This window comes from Arvicanthis niloticus, chromosome 6, assembly GCF_011762505.2.
Source record: "Arvicanthis niloticus isolate mArvNil1 chromosome 6, mArvNil1.pat.X, whole genome shotgun sequence".
NCBI classification, from domain to species: Eukaryota; Metazoa; Chordata; class Mammalia; order Rodentia; family Muridae; genus Arvicanthis; species Arvicanthis niloticus.
Genome location: NC_047663.1, coordinates 82688999 through 82713292, shown reverse-complemented (window position 1 = coordinate 82713292; position 24294 = coordinate 82688999). Strand labels below are relative to the sequence as shown.

At 36.8% G+C, this 24294-nt stretch overlaps 1 protein-coding gene across 7 annotated transcripts in view; it reads right to left on the bottom strand.

Annotated features, from left to right (window-relative positions):
• The window catches only part of Tenm2 (teneurin transmembrane protein 2), a 1226193-nt gene that overhangs the window by 1120601 nt on the left and 81298 nt on the right, over positions 1-24294 (bottom strand). For all 7 annotated transcript variants that reach the window (XM_034506847.2, XM_076937038.1, XM_034506844.2 and 4 more), the window contains exon 2: positions 15600-15713. The gene's annotated coding sequence lies outside the window, so the exon portion shown is untranslated. The remainder of the gene's footprint in view (positions 1-15599; positions 15714-24294) is intronic.

Below are 24294 nucleotides of genomic sequence, written 5' to 3'. Positions count from 1 at the left end.
CTGGACTAATATGGGACTATTATTTACTAATAATATAGGAAACAGAGAAACAGCAGAGCAGCAGTGGTGAAAGGTGGGTCCAGAAAACACAGGGAGATGCAGTCTTATGTATTTAGGGAGATGCAGTATCTCTGTGTTCCATGATGCTGAGCTCACATCCTAGGTCACTCTTAGTCAAACTGGGCTTTAATCACTCCTTAAGTGTCCCAAGTCTCAGTATTGCTGATATCGAACTCTGATCAGTTTTCTGTGATGGTTAAAATGAGGTAATAGATATACATTTTTGGTCTGTGCTACCCATGAAGGAAGCATTCAATATGCAGCAGAATTTGATGTTATTGTTAATATTTAAAAGCCAGTATCCCAAGAATCATCACTGGCCACAGTTATCTAGACTTCAGTTTATAGGATTCTTGGGGAGTTTATGTTCCACCATGGCAGTTACGTTCCTGTCACTCAGAGGTACTCTTATTAGATCCAACTGTGCTCTATTTTCAATTACACTTCACAAAACTCATTGTCTTAAGACATTGGGTTAAACAGTTCTTGATCATCCCACCCAAACACTCTATTTTGCTCTACACTGGGACAAATTCATTGTACGTCATAAGACATGCTGGCTCTGTACAAAGACTACACACAGTCTTGACAAAGACCATCTTCTTTCATTTGGCATTCATGACAATCCATGTTAGTTATTAAAATTTCTTAATGAATTCAAACTCCTGTACATTTATTTCTCATAGAAGTGAACCTTAGCTTTGCAATCTATACACTGAACACTACTGAGCATATACTTACTATATGCAAGGTACCATTCCACGTACCCAGAAACACAAATTTTATTTAAGTCAGAGATTGCCCTTACCTAAATTTTAGTAGCAGAAAATAAAAAGTAAAAGCATAAACCAATAAAAGTTATTGGCTTTATAGATTGCCACAGGGGAGAACAAATAGAAGCTAATTTGTGCTTCACCTATGCTGATTTGAGAATGTTTGGCAGTCTGGTTCTTAGGATTTCCTGATATTCACTGGGCAGATCTTAAAATTTTGTTTTACAGGAATCCCAGACTGGCAACTTCTACATCAAGAATCAAATGTACAAAAAGTCTGACTTTGTAAAGAACCAACTGAAGGGCATCAGTACAGAAGAAGCAAGGAACAGTAAGTGCCACAAAGAAATACATACTCATGTGTATAGAGAAATCAGACAGCTGGCTTCAGGGTATGAAATTGGGGACAGGCATCCTGAGATGAAACCAGGAAGGTGGTGCCAAGATGGAATCCAGGATGAATTGTATAATATTACACGATTAGCATTTGTCAAGTTATGGATGCCTAAGCCACACCTTACATCAGTTAAAACAACAATCGCTGGTTAGGTAGAAGTCAGGGATTGTCCGATGACCGTTGTCTGCCTGTGTGCATATGTGTTCAGGTATGTGCATAAGTGTGCCCATGCATGCACATGCATGTGTGATGAGAGAGATGTTAAGGTTTCTTAGATGACATTTAAGTACAGCTGGTATTGAAAACCATTGACAAAGCATTGCAATTGTTGATATGGAGTTGTGATTACTATGTCATTTTCATGCTCTGGGTTATGTTTTAGTGTTTTATCTCTATTCACTTTGTATTCTTAGCATCTTTTCATTGTTATGTCTTTTCAAAAGACCAACTTAGAGAACCACGCACGCACTAGATGCACAATACAAGACTATGATTGTCTTCTGCACGTCTCAATCTGCATAGAGTGCACTGGAGAAAAAGACTCATGCTTCCAGGCATATTCTCAATTACATTTTAAAAAATAAACAGACAGGTGTGTGCAAACACCAGCACTTAGCAGCTGGCTCCCATATATTTCCTCGAGGGAAATGAAGAAATTGACTAGCTAGTCTGCAAAGTCTTTGCAAAGGAGACAAAGGAAAGTTCTGTTGCTTTTGCTTTTGGGGGTAATACTAGGAAGGTCTGGTCATAAGATAGAAGGTCAAAATTGTCAGATACTGATGAACATTCCTCTAGGACCCCATCCTCCCAGAATATGTCACTTCTACAGGTAGTCATAAACTGTTCTTCTCAATTCTGAAAACTGAAGGTATGGTTGGAAGAAGTAATTTCTGAATTTCACAGAGAAAACAAGAAGGAAAGAACAGTTGTGCATTCATGGTATTTGAAATGGTGGATGGAACCTGCTGATTTGAAAGAGCCAGTCCAGGCTCGTTTCTGGATGAGCTAGCTGTGATGTCTGTCACTACCTGGCAGCGAGGGTTGCTTCTGATACACCTCTGTTATACATTCTCAGGTTTTGAGGAGGTCTCACTCAATTAAAGGAATATTCTTCTCCAGCTTGAGTGATGGGAGATGCCAGAAGTCTAGGGAGGTAATATAGGTACCAGAAGACAGGACTGGAATTGCAGTCTTGGTTGTTGATGCCTGAATTGCTAATCGTTGAGTAGAAATAAATGGCAGATGCTGGTTTTTCAGCCCACATCAGGAGCCCACCTATCTGTCCTGTTCAAAACAGTAAACTGCAAGGAATGGTCCCTATGATATCTGCTTTGACACCTGACTGTGGTATTTTCTGACATGGAATTTTAATTTTGGCCTTGAAATATTTGCCACACATGGAAACTGCTATAACACAAGTTCTGTTAGGACAGAAGTACTAAATGATAATTCATACAAACACAAAACACTCAATGAGATGTGAAGCAAACACCAGTGTTTCTATAATCCTTTTTTTTTTGAAGATCTTGATACAATATGCTATCTTTCCAGATGCTTATAACATCATCACAATAGAATTTGTGTATGCATATCTCTCTCTGTCTCTCTGTCTTTGTCTCTGTCTTTGTCTCTGTCTCTCTCTGTCTCTCTGTCTCTGTCTCTGTCTCTGTCTCTCTCTCTCTCTCTCTCTCTCTCTCTCTCTCTCTCTGTGTGTGTGTGTGTGTGTGTGTGTGCACGTGCATATATATGTGACTGAAGGCTAGAAGGTAACAAAGTATCTTCTTTAATTATTGTCCTACATATTTCTTGAGAAATGGTCTCTCGGTAAACCTGTAAACTTGCTGATTTGGCTGTAAAAGCTAGCCAGCCCGTGCTTGAAGAAGACACCTGTCTCTGTTTCCCCTAGTCTGTGATTGTAAAATTATAGCCTTACACTGCTGCATCTAGCTTTTTCCATGGATGCTTGGTGTCTAATCTTAGGTCCTCATGAATGCCTGGTAAGCACTTGACAGATTGAGCCATCTCTCAAGCAATAGAAATGTGCTTTTCCAGGCCACCATATAATGACTAATGATACTGACTGCACGTTCCAACCTTCAAAGGCCTGTATATCTAAAAACACAAACGAGTTTTACCCAGATGGTGTTTAAGAACACTATGTTGCCTGGTCTTATCTTCAACTACTGAGCTCAAGGGATCCTCCTGCCTCAGCCTTCCAAATAAAAAACCAGGACTGTAGGTGCACCATAGCATCTGTCTTATATATGCTTTTTACTTTTTTTCCCCACATGTTTTAATATCTTTGCTTTAAAAACTCCTCCACGTTCATTTTAAACTCAATCTAAGAAAGAATACTATCTCCATGGTGACAACTGCCCCCATTTTGGAGCACATTTAAATTTACATTGAATGTCTCATGAATGCTACTGCGTCTTGCCTTTAAATTGTCTCTTGAAGTCATTGCCAGGTCAGAAGAAATTCTTTATCACTTAATGTCACCTCCCAAGGTACAAAAGAGGAATTTAAACTTAACTTTAGAAATCTGGAATGGATAAAATTGGTGATAAAATAAAAGTATGATATTTCAGTTGGGCAAAGAATTTAATTATAGTATGTTAAAGAAATGATATGAGATATGACTGTGAAAGCCACAAACAATAAGATACATATAGAATGCTCCTACAATACTTGATTGAGACATTGTTTGAACAAATGTCACCTACTCAGAAAGTAGTCATTTATAATAGCAGTCTAGGTTCTGATACTGATACAATAGGTCAAAATGTCGGATTATAACATTATAATAACTATGGTATTTGCTAAGTATAAAATTATTGTACTTTCAATGTTACCTTCTGATCAATCTGAAGATAAATAAGTCTGAGAAAAATCTAGCAAGACTTGTTGGCAAATAGACAGTTACCAGAGTCTGAAATGATAATATTTTTTCCTATAGAATGTAATTAGAGTTATAAGAAATAATGGCGCTTTTTATTTTCCTGTTTTTACTCTTTAGCAAGCAATCTGGCCTATGATACTATATGGTTTCCACTTGCTAGCTCTTATTAAGTTTCAGAGTTTATAACTATTCTGGCATTTTTATAAATTTTAAAATACTTTGATTTAAAATATTTCTGCAGAATGATGCTTCAAAGTAAACATCCAGGGCAGAGTGTATGTGTCTTCAGAAGTCAAATTCTAGATCCTAGAGAAAGGATCTGAACCTTTCAGAAGGTTCCTTCTTATAGGCAGTAGTAGTAGTCAGAACTCACCAGTGTGCAGGAAACATGAGAGAGTATATTATGAAATTTCTTCATACCTATACCTGTAACTTATTCTACACTGCCTACAAAATAGATGTTACTTCCAACCATTGCTTGCAGCAGAATAACAAGCCATACACAGAGCATAGTTTTGCTCCCCATGACTAATTCTCCACATCCAAATCTAAACTGGTGAGCTAAATTGAGTGGTTTATGACAAATGAAAGATCAGGATGGTAGCACAGCCTCACATAGCCAAGAGACTCTCCCAGAACTTCCTAAGTTTGCACACACATAGTCAAAGAGTTTAGTGGATAATTATCTGTGTCTTGGATTACCCCCTTTCACATCCTATTAGAATAGCTGCATGGTGGGTTGAACCTTCTCATCCTCAAAGGCCCTTCTGACATATTTTTTTTTTCAATACTGGTGATCCATGAAGACCCTTGACCATGAGAACTGATTGTCTCTTTTGAGGAAACTCGGGGCTGCTAACATTTTTCTCCTTGTGCCTCTGATAGTCTTCCTGGGAATGACACTGTGTGCACTTTGGACCTCTTGAATTGATAGAATACCTCAGTGTGTACCACCGACATTTCTTCTGACAGTGGCCAGCCTCTGAAACGCTTCTACTCTCACGCCGCTGACCCCACTTAAGAGTGTCCATCTCTGTGATTTAGAATTCATTCACATTTTCTTTCTATGTCAATCTCACAGTTTAGATGGAACTGTATACACAGAAAGTAAACACAGACATTTCTTTACTGGGCAGAGTGTTCTTGTTCTTTCAGGAAATAGTCACTGAGCAGTTATGACATCTCGGGAACTTGAGGAGAGGTACTCGTGACTAAATGCATGCCAGGTGCCATTGTGCTCCTCAAAGGGTTTAGATGCAGTGCTGCCTTACCTACCGAGGTCATCACTCCTCCGGTGATGCATAAGCATCAGAGCTTCATAGATTGTGTCCTTGTCTTATTATCTGTGTACCTCTCATTTTCACCATAGTAGTTACTACATGGAGTTTGTCAAGGACCTCTTTCAGTTTCATATCATATGTTATTTCCCACCTGCATTTTCATTAGCTTACAGTGGCCACTGTTCCTGTTATTGAAATCATTTTCTATTTCTTATTTTTTTTACCTTGACTCATTTTAAACATGTTGTTTTTAAATCATTTATAAAGCACACAAACTTTTCACAGACACAATTATTTATTATGAATGAACATATATATGTATATACATGTATATACATACATATATACTCATATATAAATATATATATGCATGTGTGTGTTTGCGTGTAAAAATAAAGATGATTTAACGCTCCCAATTGCAGACTAGATACTATTGACTAATGTAGCTCATCCTGAAACCACTGTCTCTTATGACTTATTATATTCCTCCCTTAAGTACAGCCACCAATAGACGCCTGAAGCCATAGATACACTATAACTCATATCAGTACTTATTATACATATAGATCCTAAGAAAGTTCAGTGTATAAATTATGCACAATAAGAGACAGACACAAAAACAACAAAATGTAACAGCTCAAGCATCAAGGTGCCATGGTAGTCAGTTTGAGAAGTGACATGGCTTCCTCAGGACAAAAGAGGTAGGTCGCATATAGAGCAGAGATTCTCTGGACCATGGTGTGATTGGCGCTCCAGGTGAAGGACAGTGAGTTGGCTACTATCAGTTTCCACCACTCTGGAACTGTTTATGAAGCTATCCATTTAAGATTTCAGCCAACCAAAATTGCTGGGACCCATTAACACCTGGAAAGCAAAACCTTCATTAAGTAGATATATTATGGGATGGATACAAGAAGGTACTCTCCTTGATGTAATAGGTTAGAAGGAATTTAAGTAGAGGCTAACGTGGCTGTATTCATCACTTAGATGTTCTCCAATGTCACTGATGACAGGAATTTTGCTCTTTGCTAACAATATGATATTAATAATAGTAGTGTGCAATTTCCAGGCAAGTTGCATTAACAGCATGTTACATAAAATTTTTAAAAAATGAAAAATAAAAACTGCAAACATTGAAAGACTGAGAGGAGGCATCTGTAACATTGAGAGCCGGCAGGAGGGCTTGCTAGGCAGGAGGAAGAGAAGAGTGGCACTGGAATCCCTCTCCAGCCATTCATTAGGTGTCCGACCTTGGGGAGACTGTTTAATATTTCTGAGACTCACTTTCCTCATCCACAAAATGAGATAATATCAATTCCTGTATAACATTGTGGTGAACGCTGTGAAGTGGCTGCAGCGAAAGTCTAACGCAGCAGTTGGCATGTAATCGGCCTCAATAAGCTGTCATTATTATTCTGCTGTGTGCTTATCAAATCCCTACCTGTTATTTACAGCTCATTCTGTGCTATCCATTCTCTCCGAGGCTCTCCTTTTGCATTATGCCCATAATGATAACGACAATGATTACTCTCTCCTCTGAATTTTATATCACTTATTTCATTTTTTTTTAAAAAGGATGAAGTTTGATCTTGTAGTGTAATTGAAACTTTTAGAAAGCTAGAAAGGCAGACTTAAAAACAATTATATTATCTAATACAGCATAGACTTTTATTAGGCACAGAAAAATATTTTGAACATTAGTGTTTTGAATTAATTGTTCCAAGGCATTACAGAAAACTGAACCCCATATCTTGTACATACCAAGAAAGTGCTTTGAAGCTGCAAAGCACCTGGGCTTTGAGGTGTTTTGAAATCTGGATCAGGTTACATATCTCAAAATAGCTCTGAACTCAAAAATCTTCCTGGTTCTAGAGATCTTGGAATACAAGGTTTCTTATACGGCTTCTTAAATGAAATGGAAATGGCTAGCTAGCATAATGACTCAAGAACAAGCAGATAGAGAGTGTTTGATATCTTCTTTTTGACTATACATAGAGCTACATATAAATGGTGCCCTCTTCTGCTGGAAGACCATAAGTTCTCACACATAGGAGATGATGAACAATTTGGGTACAAAGAGGATGGCTTATCTAAGTATCTCCTTGTAACCAAAACACTCCTAAATTCTAAAATCCAAGCAATGTGCTTACTACAGTAGTAAAATAAAATTATGATAGAAGGTGGTAAATGGGCATAAAAAATACCTGAAAAGTTAAAACTCTGTCCAAAGACTTCAACACTACTCACAAATTATAGTATGTCCTTAGTGCAATCATATATAACATATAATTTCATCTCTGTATATTTTTAAACAATCTTTGATGTTATTCTCTTTTTAAGGGTTATATCATACTGCAATGTCTATACATGCTGAACTCCATACCAGGGGATATTAGAGTATTTTCTAATTGTTCATATTTTAAAGTGTGTGGATGAGACACCTTGATATATATGCATATATGCACACACACACACATATATGATGTAAAATGATAATTCCCCTAGTACAAAATATTAAATATATAATAACTGTTCAAGTTTATAAACCTATGAAATTTTTATTTACTTTATATGTGTGGGCATTGCATATATGTATGCATTATGTATTTCTGTGCATGCTGCATGTATTTCTATACACCACGTGTGTATCTGGTGTCCACACAGGTCAGAAGAGTGTGGTTGATTCTCTGAAACAAAGATAGTTGTGAATCACCATATGAATGCTGGGAATCAAACCGAGATCCTCAGAGTAGGCAGTGCTCTGACCCATTGAGCCATCTCTTCATGTTAGAAACTTTTAAAGATCCTTAGCTCTTTATGTTAACATAAACAGTTGTTATTCCCTAGAACCACATCTTTATCAAAAATAAAAATTATCTATTATCAATCTATCATCTATCTAGAAAGGAACTTCCAATCTACTGACATCTATTATCAGCCTGTAATCTATTATCCATCAATCTGTATAATCTGTTATCTATTATCTACCTATTATCTCACTACATATCTTCTGTCTTTATCTGTCTGTCTGTCTGTCTGTCTGTCCGTCTAAACAGTTTCTATCTAACAACTGACATAGCAAGCCATGGATGGTATATTTTATAGATTTTTAAAAATTGTCAAATTACTTTAAAAAATTAGAAAATATCAAAAGAAAATCCCAGAACTCCAGACATTTATTCTATTTCTTTAGCTTATGAAATTAACTTCAAAATGAAAGATGCTAAAAAGATAAAATAATACCCAGAAAGATAAAAATGTATATATTTCAGATTTTAACTTTGGATTATGGAGGATCTCTGAGAAGGTAGCTGTCTGAACCTCCATTTGGTCCATACTGTGCTCACTGTATTGTTAGCAAGGACTTTAGGGCCCAAGTGTGAAAGGCATTGAGCTGTACTTAATTTACAGTATTATGGGTAATATAATTAATGAATAATATTTTAGATGAGAAATTATGTGAGAGTTTGTTTTGCTAGACTTAAGCATTAAAAAAATAAATCTTGTTTCCTTGATGTAGTTACAGCACTTTCTTTTCAATTTATATACTCTATTTTAAATATTCAAATTTTAAGGTGAGCTTTGTCTATCAACTAGGCCAATGATAAAACTTGCAAAACTTGCAAACCAACTTCCTAAAGAATGTTGTTATGTCAGAAGAAACCAGAGAGACAAAGTCATTCTTCTTCATTTGTGGGTTCTAGATATGTTATGCTATTTACTCATTACAATGTATGTGTGGGCTAGGGAGACAGCTTAGTAGGTTAGAGTTCCTGATGCCAAGCCAGATGACATTAGGTAATGTCTGAGACCTATGTGGTGAAAAAAAAAAACCTATTTCTGTACATTGTTCTCTGACATCCACATGTATGCCATGACAGGCAAACAGCCAAACACATGTACACACACACACACACACACACACACACACATACACACACAAAAGAAATACATAAATGCTCTGCAAAGCATAGTAGGTTCACTAATTTTAGAGCTTATTCCATATCTAGCTATTGGTTCTTGGTCCCTGTGACAGTTCCAGGCATGGGTTACATCTTGTGGAGGGAACCCAAAATATATTTAGAAAATGGTTAATTATTTCCATGGCATTTGTGTACATAGTATTAAATAAGCATTTAATGATCAATGATTTGTAGATTAATACATCTCAAAACCCTCATCAGAAAACATTCCTTTTTTTTTTTTTCTGGCAGTAGATGGAGATTAACGTAGAAACTCACAACAGCTCAACATGCATATAATAAGAGACTGAAATCCTGAACCCAAAGTGGGACCAAAATCCCACAATTCCTCCTACCAATGTGGAAGAGGTGATAGAAAGATTTCAAGAGGTGGTAGATGACTTATTTTCAAGTACTGTTTTCTAGACCCACCAGGGCAGTTGCATGTATTAGCTCACAGCAGTCACAATGCACACAAGCCCTAGATAAACTCAAGCCAAACAAAACTCAGCATAAGGAGTGGGCATGGCCATGAAGTCCCATAACTAGCTGAGACTAATAGCTAATGAGCAAAGAAGGGTCAGCTTATTTTAAGGATGTAGACTCTGGAAGATCCACCACCATGTTTTAGTGGATAGCCCCACATCCAGGAGTGCATGAGCATCATAAACTAGACTCAATGGATTATTTTTAAAAACCTGAGTGGAGGGAAGAGGGAGCAATAGATTAAGGGGGAGTTTTGGGATGCGTGTGGAGTTATGATGACAAAAATACACTGTGTGAAATTTTCCAAATATTAATAAAACTTTATGATTTTTTTCAAAGTTGCAACCTACAAATCAAGACTTATAGCACAGAGTACTATAAAGTCTATTTATACACCGCACATGGCTCCAGCAGATATGCTACTTTCTCTTACATGCTATAAACAAGTGTTCTTTCCATGATCTGGAAAGTGCCACATTTTTGTTTTTACATTGTGTGTGTGTGTGTGTGTGTGTGTGTGTGTGTGTGTGTTTGTGTGTGTGTGTGTTTTCTCTTGGTGACTTTACATTTGGAAATGGTCACCGAGCAAAGTTGTGCTGTACTGTGCAGGGTTCCTTGGCCCAGGAGCCTGTCTTTAATATTACAGGGAATGTACACATGTTGGATAAGCTTTGTTCAAACATGAGCTACCAGGCTATGTCCATCCATGGCTATCATTGTGGTTTGTAATTCTTCGGCATGTGTGGAGCAGATTATGTATAGCTCTGTGGACTGGCTGATGAAAATGTCGTCAGTAATTCTTATGTTTGCTAACCCTTCATTTCCCCCTAGAAGCAATGATTCAGTGTTTGATAATATCTTGTTTATGGAGATGATTTAGAACAATAACTGCCATAAACAAAAATTCACTGCATTTATTTTCTTGCTCTGTTCAGCTGAGACCTTACACTCTTATAGTCTTTATTAACATGCTTCCTTTGTGACCATTTTTTAAGTCTGGGAGAGTATGCAGCCATCAGCATCAATATACACATAACATATATATGCACACACTAACCAATCACTTTTAAACACAATATATTGATTTATGAACAATTTCTATTAAGTGTAATTATATTTAATTTATATCAAATTGATAATTTAGTCCTCTTATTTCTATCTGTTATTGTTTCCATAAAATTAGACTTGCTATATAAAACTCATTTTTTTTTTACATTTTTGCACTACTACGTTAAATCCTTTGGTTACCCAAATTATGTATTTACTGTTCACTGGATTTGCCAAGGTTAATGAAATAAAAGTAAATGAGTGCTATAATTTAGAAACTGATTTTCAGCAGTCACTTGAGCAATTCAAATATATTCTGTCTCACTGTTCTAAAGAAACTAATTAAAATATTTCATAGTGGCTACCAGTTAGCAGAGTATCTCAAAAGCTTGTAAGATCTGAACTGTATCTCAGAGAATGTCAGCAAATAGGATAGAAAGACTACCACCTTATCATAAGTGGTGATTGGAATAGAAACTAAATGATTATATATATAATATATATATATATTATATATAATATTTATATATATAATATTTATATATTTTCTTTAGGATGAACACATTTTGTACTTATCCAAAAAAATGCTAAATAGTAAATAGTGGCTAATTATCTTGAGAAATAGATTTAAGAACAAAAGCCATTTGTGTCCTTTTTATTTTTGTTTCCTTCCTAGTTGTATAAACTTAAAACATGTTTTAAATCCAATGTGACCTCAGTTTTTCAGGATTTAAAGAGACTTTGTTGAGAAAAACCTACTGACTTACATTAACGAGAACAATGACTTAGATTATGTACACGCTACACATCTAGAATTCCATTATCCTTTCTCCTTATGTTTGTTTTTTTTTAAGAGAACTATAGACATTATACATTAGTTCTGATTTTGTGACTTTTATTCTCTTAATTTCTGTGAAAATATTTTGTGAAATATACAATATTGCCTGACTTTATGTGAGAGAGCGTGAAATATTTAAAAGAAACCTGCCGTAAATCTCACAGTGTTCAAAGGCAACTCAGGCATGCAGTGTGGAAAAAACATCTCAAAATGTGCTGATCTTAAAGGTTAGTGCTGGAGTAGTAAAGGGTGTTTCTCTGCTGGCAGAAGAAGAGATAGAAAAGGCAGCTCGGTGCATCACTTTCTATATGTTGCTAATAATTCCAGCTTTTGTACCAAAATGTATTTCATGCTAGAGAAAAAAAAATGTGTTAATCTCATTTCTTAAAAAGAGACCACACCACTTAAATACCCAATACCTAGTGAGTGTTGTACACCTTTCAGATGAGGGTGAGGGGAGATGAGAATGACAGCTTGCAATCTACAGATAGGGCTGGAAATCTATTCAACCCCCATTGCAGGATGCTTGCCTAAAACACATGCCGTATACTTCTTTTTAAAGCAGAGTTACATCTAAATAGCATAAGCAATTGGGGAAAAAAAAAACGGTTGTCCTATCAGCATTGATGCAAGCAATCCTTAAATGTAGGGGGCTTTTGTCTTCTGGTTTTCAGTTTTCTTCTCCATTATATTCTAATTAGGGGCAAAATCAACACCAAATTATATTCTTATTATTAAAATCACTTCTTGCATTTTATTCTTGTCAGGTTGGAAGCCTGTCTGATGGTCTCAGAATTGAAATAGACATGGACAGGCTCTGCAGGATAGGGAAAAAGCTAGTATTTTATATGACACCAAACCGTAGTCAGAATCATGCTATACAGTTCTCCCAGTTAAAAGTGCTTGCATAGGAAGGTTTAAGATAGAGCCATGGCTAGAAGAGCTATCTATTCGGACACTGACTCTTAACAGCCAAGAGAGCAGCACCTAAAACTTCAGGCATACGCCACAGTGAAAAGCGAAAAGCCAGAGGAGGTGGAGGAAGGAAGAGGGGGACATACTACAATAATACTAGGGCTTCTCCCTGACTGACAGAACCATGCTCACTTATCCTGTTAGGGTTGAAAGTGACAGAATAAATGAGCAGTGGAAGGCCTTGTGGAGTCCTTTACAAAGTTGGTAGGCATCTTGAAAACAGGTTCAACATTACTCAAAAAAAAAAAAAAAAAAAAAAAAAAAAAAAAAAATCACATCATATTGCACAGAGAACATTTTCTTTAAGTGGATAAAAGTTTTCTGTAAGCCAGGGCCTGCCCCACTCACTGGCCTGCAAAATAGCCAAATTCTAGTAGAGTTTCATCTTCAGCAACAAATGATTAAAATACTATTACAATTGACTGATAACACTACATCATAAAAAAAAACACTAAGGAAACATAACGAATTGGCAAACCCGGGTGCTAAGCAGCTTGCTGACCAACATCTGTGAACCTCAGCAATGCATCTGGGCTTTTGTATCCTTATCTGGAAATTCTGAGGTTGGCTTTTAAGACCCAGGGAGTGTCTCAAACTTTGTAACCTTTTCTATTCCTTCCCAGATCCCTAGGCTATCACTCATTGTCTTCAATAAGCTTTGCCGTCTCCCTCAGCCTCCATATATCACAAAAAAGCACACTGTACTGTACTGTTTGCTAGGAAGCCAGATGACTTGCTTACATGACAGGATTCAGACGATGGCAACAGAGAGCAGAGCAGCAGATGACTGTCAGCTGGACAAGGTCAAGGGGACCCTAGAATCGGCAGAAATGCCGCACTCCTCATTATTCCAGGTCTTGCCCTACAAAACTCCCTTTCTTTATGTTGCTTCGTGGTCTGTTATTTGCCGAGGGAGGACAGATGGGTTAGTATAGAATATGCCAGAGTCTCAGGTCTGTTTCACCATACGCACTCTCGTTCCTTCCAAAATTGACAACTCAACACGTCTAATTGATTTCCTAAGCACTTGATTATAGTCCTTAAGAACTAAAGCAAAATAGACGCTAGCGTCTTCCACACAAAGGTGCTGTAGAGGATACTCAGAGGAGAAGAGGATAATGGAGCCTTCCAGAGTCTCACAGAGAAGTCAGAAAGGCCTGCTGACCAGTTCAGGCTCAAACAACCAATTCGAATCTCACCTCCAAAATGAGAACAACCGTGCTGCAGAGAAAGTTTAATTTATGCAGAATGCTGTTTATTCAACTGGGAATCTTTCTCGGAATGAAAACACAGTTAAGATCTAGACAGAACTGTTAACTACTTAACTAGAAAATGCCTGTTCAAGTTGTACACACACGGGAAAAAGAATACAAGGAAATGGAGCGATGAGGCAATTCATCCCTGATAGAAAGGAAGATGACAAAACAGTTGATGAAATGCCTGGACTTTGGTTCCCTGGGCAGTGAGAAGAGATAGATTTGCTGGCAACGTTTAACATTCATTTACCTCTAACTAGGTGTGGAAGGACAAGCTCAAGCCTCTCATTGCATCACCAATGTAACTAACTGCAGCTTTTTTGAGAGTTGCATTTAGCATTCCATAATCTTCATATGGGCTTTCTGAGCTGCTCCAGTCACATTCATTAAGTGGCAGTATTTTAGGAACACATTCTTGTTGGGTGTGTTGCTATCATCGTCTTGTGCCTACACCCTTTCCAACTCCCATGGCCACCTAAGGCATCTTTACTCACTGCCTCAGTACCACAGGAAAAGGAATCAATTTAAATTATTTTTAAAAAGACTTATTTCATCTGTATAATAGCTACTTTTAAAATTATCTTTTATAACTATATAGCCACAAATGCCCTGTCTGTATGCACATGACTAAAATTAAGCAGGAAACAATAGTTTTGTCAAGTCAGACTCCCTGTCTCCCAGTGAGAATTCCATAATACATTAAAACATCTCCCATGGAACCTTGTAAGTATTCTACCCCCAAATCAGTTATTTGATGGGCTTTGACTGATGAAAAAAGAAAACCAAGATCTACAGGAACAATAAAGGGGAAGCTCACTGCTAAAGCATTTCTCCACTAGGTGCCAGATCTCAGATTTGGTTCCCAAAAGCATATGGGAAATAAATAAAAATAAGTGAAGAAATGTGGAGAAGACACTAAAGCAGAAGAAGATTGTGATAGGAATACACAGGAAGGATGCAGTAGGGGAGCACTTGATATGTACAACAAGATGACAGAGTGCAACATACTGAGAAAGACAGTCCAGGGCAATCAAAGAACAGAAGATTGAATTAGGAACCTAAGGAAACTCAATGAATTCCGTTTGGCTTGCTGTATAAAGCCTGTGCAGATTCACATTAAACCAATCAAGGGAGCCAAGCGTTTTCATCCAAAAGCCATTCCACCCTACAAAATAAAGCAATGTTGTCCAGCTAGTCACAACCATCCCCCTGCATTCCCATGTTTGCATGTCAAATAAATGTAGAGTGCACAAAACGTTCGGTAGAATGTGGAGCAGGGGCTGACTATAGGCAATCTATCCAGGTGAAAATTGGACGCATGTGAAGAGTTGGGGGATTGTAAAGTCATTTAAATGAGTGGAAGGAGAATTGATAAGAGCAGGTTCCAGAGAGAGAAAGAGAGAGAGAGAGAGAGAGAGAGAGAGAGAGAGAGAGAGAGAGAGAGAGAGAGAGATCAAAACAAATTACTTGTGCATAGGACAGAGAAGAAAGCAAACAAACAAAAACAAAGAGAATTCCCGGTTCCTTGTGCAGATTTGCCCAAGCACACTATGAACATATTTTGGTCAACAATGCAAGCACAAACCAAGCAGGAGAAAACGAAACTGTATCTATGATGTCACTCACCAAGTGGGTGGATGTCTGATGTACAATTCAGCTGCGTTTCTGGGAGTGCTCAACCAGCCAAACCAAGAAGCAGAGGGAGTTCCAGTGGGTTTTTGCAATCAAGAGCAGGTGTAACTGTTGAGAGAGAGAGAAAAGAGAGAAAGTAGGTAAGATTCAAACCAGTACTCAAGTGAACCAGGAAAGCAAATGGCATATATCTAAAATGTGAGAAACTTGAAATTGGGCACTAGATGAATTAAGTTATCTCAGAATGTTTTTCAATAGAAAAACTTTTTAAAATGTTAGAAAATATATAATAATTGGTGTAGTTGCTTTGATTAGGCTCACTGCTTCTTGTTTGCTTTCTGTTGTTATGATATGCAACATGACCAAAAGCTTCTTAGGAGGAATGAGTTTATTTGATTATACATCCTATTCACAGTCAGTTATTCAGAGACCCCACAACATAAACTGAAAGCAGAGAATTGGAAGCACGAATGGATGCAGAGGTCAGGAAGGAATGCTGCTTTCTGGCTTACTCCCCACAGCCTGCTTAATTTGCTCCCTTATCCAACCTAGGAACACCAGCCCAGGGTGGGCCAGCACCCATAGTGGGAGGAGCCCGTTCAAGAATTCGTACCATAGACTTGCCTAAAAGCTACTCAGATGGCGATAACTTATCAATTTAGGTTTTATCTTTTCACAGGAACTTAGCTTCCTTCAATTTGACAAAAAGCTAACCGGCACTCTCACAATTTTGTAAATAATACAGTAATTTGTATAAACCTATTACAATGGTACAGTGGTCCTCTCCATGATGATGCTGTTCATGATGCAAACACTGAAACATATAATGTTGCCACCGGAAAAGGGGGTGAAAATAGTTGTCTTTTTCTAACAAAGTACAGATTTGGGTTTATCCTTCATGTTGACAAGTGGTTTATTTCATATTACAACTTAACAATTTGTTCACTCAAAAAAAAAATGTAAGCACTATTTTACTTTCAAGTTCAAATATTTGTTAGTTAGTACCACTCTCCCTGGCATGCATATGTGGTGTACCCTATCACAAAATGATTGCAGTGCCCAAATCAAAGTTGCCCTGGGAAAACAATCCAACCTCTCTTCGAACTAAAACGGGAAGCACGGAGATGTCTATCTCACAGAAACTGTCATGGAGACTAAATTTAAAAATGCCATTTGGGCACTTAGCTCAGTGCCTGGCACATATTCATCCATCAGTGCATCTCAGCAGACACCACCTTTGTCATCACCACCACTGGAATGATACGTATCTGAAATTTCATCAACAGAGGATTAAGACTCATCTAATGAATAGTTTTTCTAAAATGTGTAAATTCCTGCCCCACACAAAGCAAAGACTACATATTAAGCTAGTCCCGCTAGTCTACACTAGGATGCGTAGTATATAGTATCTAGTCTATACTGCGTGAGTTACCACATTTCTTCCTCCTCTAGCCCATAGTACTGTCCCAGTAAGGAAGCCGAGGCTGATTTCTCTTTTTATATCACTATATGTTAGTTGTACAAGTCAGTGCATTTCGAGGCATTTTTGCGCACGCATTTAATGTATGTAATTATATTTATCCCTCATTACTTCTTTCATTCCCCTCTCTTTTCCATCTTCTACAGACTCTTTTCTCTTATAGCCCTCACAGTTGATATTTTAAGTCCAGAAAGGAAGTAGTAATGGTGCTAAATGAAATAAGGTTAAAGAAAATAGTGGTGACAATAACTGAACTCAATAGATAATTCTTCAGTTTTCATTAACATACTCATCTTGCACATGTAATATACATACATAACACATACATTTTACATATATGTATACATACACACACACACACACATATATATATATATATTAGAAAGAGTTTATCCTTGTTCAGAATTGTGGGGTAGGAGGTACAAAGATAATATCCTGAAGAGGTGTGGGGCTATCCATTTGGTAGAATCCACCTTAAGTCTAGTCACAGTACAGGGGATGCCACCTTCCTAGATAGTCTTCACTGGGTCAAACTGTACTTGCAGATTAATGACTACATTCTCTCTGACAACTTCACCAAGTCTTAGCTCCTCCTGAAACAATCACAGAAACCTAGAGTAACAATTTGAGTGATAATATGGCAATCTTTCAAAAAGATCTCTCTTCAACTGCACTGAAGAATATAGAAGGTAAACACCTAGATGGTCCCCTGTTGTGTGTCTTTTATTGAGAATCAAGGCTGAGGGTCAGTTTCCAGGAACCCACGGATCCTCAGCCTTCTCTGTATTTTGGGGATCAAAACACTCATCGTATAAAATTGAGTAGTAGTGGGAGCAAATGGCTTCGGCTACACAATAAGCCCAAAGAAGGATTAAGTACCATCCCTGCCTTCTTTCCTAGCCTACCAGCCAAATGTCAGTACATTTGGGATGTAAGTAGAAAGAATCCATAAGGATAGGAATGTTAATAAAAGCTGTGTGCCTTTAAAAGACAAACTGCCAAGGCTGGATGGAATTATAACCCATGTGTGGATCTGTCTTGTTTCAATTTTTGTTTGATTTTTCAAAATTCAATTTGGCCATCCCTGTCAGGCAGAACAATATGGTTCTTTGATTTCCTCCTTAAACTCTCTCTACCCTTTACTGTCTTGGTACCACACAACTTTAGCACTTAATTATATCCTATCTTGTAATAATTAGGTGCTCCTATAAGCAAGTCTGTTTACTCACTTGCACTGCTCTGATCCTTTAATCTCCCATGAATATTAGTTTTTAATGCTATTAAGAGCCACAACTTAACAACTTTATTACAAAATAAAATTGCAAGGATAATTTTCCAGAAGAGTCAACATTGGGCAGCATAAAAATTAACTGTGAAATAGACATGGGAGAGCATGCTTGTAATCCCAGCACGCTGGAGGCTGAGACAAGAGAATCATGAAATTGAGACCAGCCTCAGATAGATAGCAGGAACTATCTCAAACCCTTCTGCTTAGAAACAACAACAAGAAAAGAAACCCATTACTTTGAGAGTTAGAAATACTACAAATCAGAATGTTAGGAGATAGATGCCTATTAGGCTTTTTCCCTTCCTACTCAATGGCTCTGAAGACATGGACCAATCTCTCACCCTCACTGGAGAGCTACAGTTGGGCCACATATTTGTTTCAGCTAGATTATGAATTTGTTCTAAGCATGAGTTTAAAATCCTCAGAGATGGTAGTGAACATCTCTAAACCCAGCACAGGAGTGATGGATGGGGTTAGGAAGCTTCATAGCAAGAGTCTGTCTTTGAGGGGAGAAAAAGTATGTGTAACAAAAACACTCTATATAGTAAGACAACCCAATGTTAGAGAATAGAGAAATGCTATTGTTTTGTTATTGAATATAGTGTTAATTATAAAAGTAAAAGCAATCTTCCAGGATCTGAGATGAAAGCTCTGATCCGTGTACACACTATACAGAACACATTGTGATAACCAAAGATCCAGGCCTCAGTTCAACTGCCTATCAACAGATCAACATGTCTAACAGTTATGTGTCTATGGATAAGACACAAGCTTCCGGGCAAGGTATGGAAAGATAAGAGCAACTAAGTAACAGGTTTACTATAATGTGACAGCTATACCATAAAGATAAACTATCATTATTGCTTGTTTTTATTAGTAAAACACAATACTCTAAAAGTATACTGTTTTCTGCACTGTCAAAATCACCCCCTATTTTATTACATGACATAGTATCATATCTATCTGCCTATCTCTATCTCTATCTATCTATATCTATATATCTATGTATCTGTCTATCTATATCTATATCTATATCATATCTCAATCACTCCTCCAAAAAACAAAATTGAAAAGGGAGCTGGGTATAATGGTTCAAGTCTTTAATCCTGGCACTTGGGAGGCAGAGGCAAGCAAATCTCTGAGTTGGAGCCTGGTCTACAGAGTGAGTTCCAGAACACCCAATGCTACACAGAGAAATCCTGTTTTTAAAAAATCCTAAAAGAAAAAAAAAAGGTTCTATTGAACATTAAATGTTACTAATCAAATATTCACTCATAATGGCACATGCTGAGCTGAGACAGTACAGTCACTGAAGGTTGTTATTCACTAGGTTTCTATCCATAGTAAGATATGTCAGAGAAACAAGTCTGTCACCCCAGGACTTGGGACTATCTGGAGCTTGAGTGCTGTTATATACTGAGTTGTGAATTACCCTGGGCTATTACAGGAATAATCTGACTTAAAGACCAATGAGGGGAAGAGAGAAAAGGAGGGAGGAAAGGAGACAGGTAGGGACAGGTGGAGAGACACATCGAGAAATCAAGAAAGATGTATCACCTGGAACTCATATGTGAACTGATTTGAAATACATTATAAATCAGAGGAAGAACAACAATATCAACTAACCAGACCCCCCAGAGCTCCCATGGACTAAAGCACCAGCCAAAGAATACAAATAAAGGAACCCATGGCTCCAGCTGCCTATGTAGCAGAGAATTGCCTTATCTGATATCAGTGGGAGGGAGGCCCTTGGTCCTGTGAAGGCTCAATGCCCCTGCATAGGGGGATGCTAGGGCAGTGAGGCAGGACTGAGGGGGGGCACCCTCATAGAAGCGGGGGGGGGGCGGGGGGACGGGGTATGGAACAGGGAGTTGGTGGAGGGGAAACTGGGAGGGAGGGAAATACCATGTAAAATGTAATGAATAAAATAACCAATAAAAATTTAAATTTTAGTTTTCTGAAACAAATTTCTGTACTGTTTCCTTCACAGGAGGTTATGTGACCATAATGTGATCTGATCTCCACATTTTCAAACTTATTTTAAATATTCTAGAGTCCTCAAACAGCATAAATGGTTCAGGAAAGTATAGAGAAAGTTAAAACAACAACAAAACCATTTTATTCAGTGATAACTGCTCCTTAGGTTTCGATGAGCATTTTCCTACACTTCTCTTCATAAATGCATCAGGCATAAACAAAATAGTGCATAAATAGGTCAATGACATCCATTGATCTTTATTCTGAAGCTATTTCTCTAGCAGAAATGTACTTTCTGGTTTATTGATGGCAGTTAATCTAGGACCATTTCAGACTCAATCAAATTATTTCAACATTTTATTTAATATCTGTAAGAAAATTTAAAAAAACCTAAAATATCCTGTTTTAAAAAATATTGTAAACTAAGCAATTTAAAATAATTAAACATTATTGGCTTTAGGGGAATAATTTGAGCATGTCTTGATTTACAAATTTTTATTGATTTTTCTGCCATTCATTAAACATATAAATTAGAGAAATTTTAAAAACTAAGAGGATACCAGACTACATATTTTACATGAATGCCAGAAAAAGAAATGATAAAGACAAGCCTATAAAAAGCCAAACAATAGAAATAAAACTTGCAAGATATTGTTATCTTCATTCAAACTACCAGTTCCCTTAATGGAAATTAAGTTTATAGGCTTAAAAGAAGTATTAACAATTTTCCCTTCAGATATAAAGAGATTGGTATTACAATGTGAGGAATGGGAGATTAGTGAATGCAAATTAATTGACTTCTTTCTAATGAATAAAAAATAAAGATTTTACAGACATAAAAATATGAGCATCAGAGTTTCATTGCACACCGTAGAAGAAAATGAAACAGAAAGTATGAAGGAATGACTCTCCTAATAAACTCAGACCATTTTGTCTTATCTCATCCATGTAACTGTTTGAGAACTGCAACTTTATTCAAAACAGAATATCCTAAGTTAAAAAGAAAAGGAAACAAACAAACCGATAGTTTTTTGTTACCTAACAGAATATTTTATCATGAGATATTTAAACTCAATGTAAAATAATTTTTAGTATTGAAAATTAGTCTAGGTAGATTGAAACTTGTCAACTGTTATAATTCACTCATTTATTTGACAAACACATAGTGAGTGGTAGAGATGCATCTGGCAGAACCTTATTTCTTGTTCCATGCTTTGTAACATAGTAATCTTCAACAATGTGTGTCTATGCAACACTAAACACCTGGCCACTCTCTGTCTGCATGCATTGCAACACATATCTAATTTCACAATTTAAAATAAATATGTCAGTAACATTTTGCTTTGATAGCACATTGAAGAGATGCAGTTTGGTATTTTTCATGGGATAAAATACTTTTAGACAGTGAACTTTAGCAGTCTTCGTCTCACGACTTTCCATGTACTCTAATAGAAAAAATTTAAACAAAATGTATGATTTGCATTATATTTCTATGAGTCAGCCCTTCCCTGGCCTGGTGCTGAGTTAAGAACACAGGCTGTGTTTTCATGAAATTTGCATTCTTACAGCCAGGTTCTCTAAGTGTTTAAGAACTTCCTAGGATGCTCAGGGTGGTGAGTAAAAGTTTAAGCTTTAAGCTCACTCCTGAAATGTTATTGCCAAACAACAGAAATCAGAAAGATGCATCACAAATCTGTCCTAATAGTGAATTTGATGCTACTAAATAACAACAATCTGAAGTACACTGTGGCTCTATTTAAAAAAAGAAAGAAAGAAAGAAAGAAAGAAAGAAAGAAAGAAAGAAAGGAAGAAAGAAAGAAAAACAAAAAAGGAAAAGCTTTGCTTTCCACTAAAGCTACTTTCATAATCATGAGGAAAGTGTGGCCAATGAGCTATGCAAAGCCTACCATCGCATTTGACAATGTGTTATCAGCTTCCATTGGCCAATTTTGTAGAGTAGAACAAGACAGTATGCTCCTTACAAATACTGTTGAATTGCAATCATGTCTCCAAGTTATCTAAGCTAGATCTGAGGAGAAGAGAACCCAGAGAATAGCTTTCAAATCATTCAGAAGCTTCTGCAGCAGGCTTTTTGTGTCTGTTGGACTATGAATTCGTGACAAACACATTAAAGAACTATCATATACACATTAAGGATTAATGAACAGATTCTCATTTGACCAACACTGCAAACACGTTATGGACACACAGGTGGCAACAGCAAGGTATGTTTAGAATACATTGAAAATAACGGTAACTAGAATCTCAAAATAATTAGGTTTGTTCCCTGCAAACCCGCTTCTGACTGAAGAAGATGCATCCTTGCCATATGAAATCATGGAACTTTTATTTGTTGTTCCTGAAGATAGCATTTCAATTAATTTAACTCACTCTCTCACTTGGAGGCATCTACAATAATCTGTTGAGTGCTGGCATAGTTTTTCTTAGAATGCATGGCTTCTATCATAAAGATGCACCAAAAGCAATCAAACACAATCATATTTTCAACATTTAAATGCAGGGTCTGTGATCCAAAGCTTATGTTCAAAGGCTTCGGGGAAAGGAGAAAAAAATTCTACAGAAGTTTTAAAAGATATTCTATGTAATACCAATTCATTAAGCAATTTTGAAAGGGTCAAATCTTATTTTGCTTAAGGGTTATCTGATACTGAAATTACTGGAGTTGTATAAAATATGCACTCTCTCCCTGCTCATTTTCTGAATGAATAAATATGAGGCCAATTTTATACAGAATCACTTCAACTTGAACTAATAATTGTGTACTGCATGCCTAGAATAATGTTTGTTTCACAGGGATACATAGAAAAAGAATGCAAAAGAAAACATTAAATCAGTTGCTAATTATAATTAATTCACAGAGAGTGGAGGTTCATTTGTTTTTGCAAAAGTATGTAAAATAGTACTCATATGGAGGCCTTAAGTGATATTAGATGACTATTAGATCATACAAGGGCTATTTTTCTTCTTCACCAAATAATTTAAGAACGCAAACTATATTTTATGAAGTATAAGTTGATATAAGCAGAAGGAGCCTGTAAGCCTCACCAGAGATGCTGCATCTTTTACTATTATTTCCTTCACTTTGAAAGCTGCACATGAACCATTTTCAGTAAATTTGAAATCATTAACAAGAATAAAGTGAATTTGCCAAAAGATGATTTGCATCAGAACATTCTGGAACATCTCACTTGCTATTGAGGAACTAATAAAAATGATTTTTATTTCATGATACAGAGATATATGAAATTGTCAATTCTTTTTTTTTTTTTTTAAATGAGGACAGATGGAAAACTAGGAAATGAAAAAAAAATCTTTTTTTTTTTAATTCCATGAAGAGGTTGACCCTTGTATATGGTATCTTCTGCCTATCCCTGGATTCTTTAAGATAGTAATTCTCATATTTACACAATGTCCACAAATGAATAATTTAATCAAATATCAATCACTTTATGTCTCAAGGCACTTCTAGTTGTTCCTCATACTGACTTACTGTTATGGTACATATTCCCATCCACCACTTAAAGGGCAATTCTAGTGGGTTAGCAAAGGGACAAAATTAGTAGGCTGCCTGATATGGCATATCAAAAAACTATTGCCCTGGGTGAAAGCATAGCAGAATGAACCTTAAAGTGAAGACTCACTTTAACATCTAATAGGATGCTGAGAAAGTAAAGAGGGAGGAAGAAGAGGAGGAGGAAGAGGAGGATCAAATCAGTTTACTAATATTTGTTTTCTAAGCAGACAGTGGTAAGGGCTCTTCTATAATAAATTCCACAGGAAGAAATTATAGAATTTTCCACACAAAGATTAATGGGATCAGTGGCACTGTCCGGTTTATCAACACAGACCTCTGCAGCATGCATATTGGCTCTATCCGCAAACACTTTGAAATGAACAATTTACTAATAAGTATATGTGATTCC